This window comes from Aythya marila (genome assembly GCF_965140915.1).
Source record: "Aythya marila genome assembly, chromosome: 30".
Lineage (NCBI taxonomy): Eukaryota > Metazoa > Chordata > Aves > Anseriformes > Anatidae > Aythya > Aythya marila.
In genome coordinates, this window is record NC_139071.1 from 176,268 (window position 1) to 178,516 (window position 2,249).

Sequence of the window (2,249 nt, forward strand, 5' to 3'; positions counted from 1 at the left end):
ATGGTATGGAATACCCCTTTGGGCAGTTTGGGTCAGCTGTCCTGGGTCTGTCCCCTCCCAGCTCCTGCTGCACCCCCAGCCTGCCCACTGGCAGGACAGAGCGAGAAGCTCTTGGCTTGGTATAAGCACTGCTCTGCAACAATTAAAACATCAGTGTGTTATCAACATTATTCTCATCTTAAATCCCAAACACAATACCCTACCAGTTGCTAGGAGGAAAATTAACTCTATCCTAGCTGAAACCAGGACAAGCAAGCAGCTTCTTGGGTATATTCATATATTCCTGACACCAGCTTTGCAAGAAGCAGAGATGTGGCAGAGATGCCACTGCAGAGACAACAGGACTTTCACCAAGGTACATGAGACCTAAGGGCTTAGTCAAGTACAAGAGCTCAAGAGAACAACATGAAAGCCAAAAGAGAGCAGCAGTGAAAAGGCAACATCCTGCTGCTGGCCATGGCCATGGCTCCAGGGAAGCAGCAGCCCCGACCCAAAGGCAGCAGAAAGGCAGAGCCCAGCGGGCAGTGAAGGGCAGTCTCAAGGTCCACTGGGGCTGCTCCTCTGCATGGCAGCAGCTCCAGAGGAGATGGGAAGAGATAGCATCTGAGACCAATGAAGTTCTCATGGATTCTTTATTCTCTTTATCCACACAGAAAGCCTAGTTCTGTAGGTATATAAAACGATTGGGTGATACATTTAAAAAATAATAATAGACAGGATGCCATGAATAGAATTCAATCAAAATCACAATTTTAAGAGATAATATTAATAATAATAAAAGAATTGCAAGCTAATGTACTAAGAGATTGTTCAGATAACCTGTGTGTCCATTTAATATTATAGGCACACTATTGATGCCAAAGAAGCATGTATCCAATGAGTTTCCACAAGGTGTCCTTGAGCTCCTGGTTCTTCATGCTGTAGATGAGGGGGTTCACTGCTGGAGGCACCACCGAGTACAGAAATGACACCACCAAGTCCAGGGATGGGGAAGAGATGGAGGGGGGCTTCAGGTAGGCAATCAAGGCAGTGCTGAGAGTCAGAGAGACCACAGCTAGGTGAGGGAGGCATGTGGAAAAGGCTTTGTGCTGGCCCTGCTCAGAGGGCATCCTCAGTACAGCCCTGAAGATCTGCGCATAGGACAACACAATGAAAACAAAACACGCAAATGCTAAACAGAGACTAACTACAAGAAGCGCAACCTCCCTGAGGTAGGCATCTGAGCAGGAGAGCTTGAGGATCTGGGGGATTTCACAGAAGAACTGGTCCACAGCATTGCCTTGGCAGAGGGGCAGGGAAAATGTGTTGGCCGTGTGCAGGACAGCATTGAGAAAGCCACTGCCCCAGGCAGCTGCTGCCATGGTGGCACAAGCTCTGCTGCCCAAGAGGCTCCCATAGTGCAGGGGCTTGCAGATGGCAACATAGCGATCATAGGCCATGACTGTGAGGAGGAAATACTCTGCTCCAACCAAGAAAACAAAAAACAAGACCTGTGCAGCACACCCTTGATAGGAGATGGCCCTATTTTCCCATAGGGCATTGGCCATGGCTTTGGGCAGAGTGGTGGAGATGCATCCCAGGTCAAGGAGGGCGAGGTTGAGGAGGAAGAAGTACATGGGCTCTGGAGACGATGGTTACAGGCTACAGCGGTGAGGATGAGTCCGTTGCCCAGGAGGGCAGCCAGGTAGATGCCCAGGAAGAGCATGAAGTGCAGGAGCTGCAGCTCCCGCATGTCTGTGAATGCCAGCAGGAGGAACTCGCTCACAGTGCTGCTGTTGGACATTTGTCTGGTTCTGGGCATGGGTGGGAAGAAGGGAGTAAGAAAATAAAACAGAATTATCTGACAAGATCTAATTCCTTTTTGGGCTGTCAAGCAGACATTTGGCAGGTCCTTTTCATGAGTTCTGACTGATGCTGTCTGAGGATGTCCATGGGGTCAGGAGGCTCTGCTCTAGTCAATGCAGGAGTCCTCCTCTACAGCAAGTGGTAAAGGGGAACATACGGTAATTCAGATTCAATTCATTCCTGATATCAGAAGATTATTCACATTTTTGCTCCCAATTCACCCAACTGCAGAGCAGGGCTGTGAGGATTCCTTTTTTGAATATATTTATATTCTTGCTGCATTCCATAGGAAACCTTGTGGATTCTCACATACAAAGGGACTGTTCTTTTAGTGCAGACTCCTTCAAAGGGGATAGCCAGTCTGACTGTCAGTGCTAGTCTCTTCTGCTGTTATCTCTTTGATC

The 2,249-nt window shown here is 48.4% G+C and overlaps 1 pseudogene across 1 annotated transcript; it reads right to left on the reverse strand.

The window, feature by feature from the left end:
• Positions 1–848: 848 nt before the first annotated feature.
• Positions 849–1,783, reverse strand: LOC309888834 (olfactory receptor 14A16-like; annotated as a pseudogene). The gene has a single exon. The product of its transcript is annotated as an olfactory receptor 14A16-like (transcript).
• Positions 1,784–2,249: the final 466 nt, after the last annotated feature.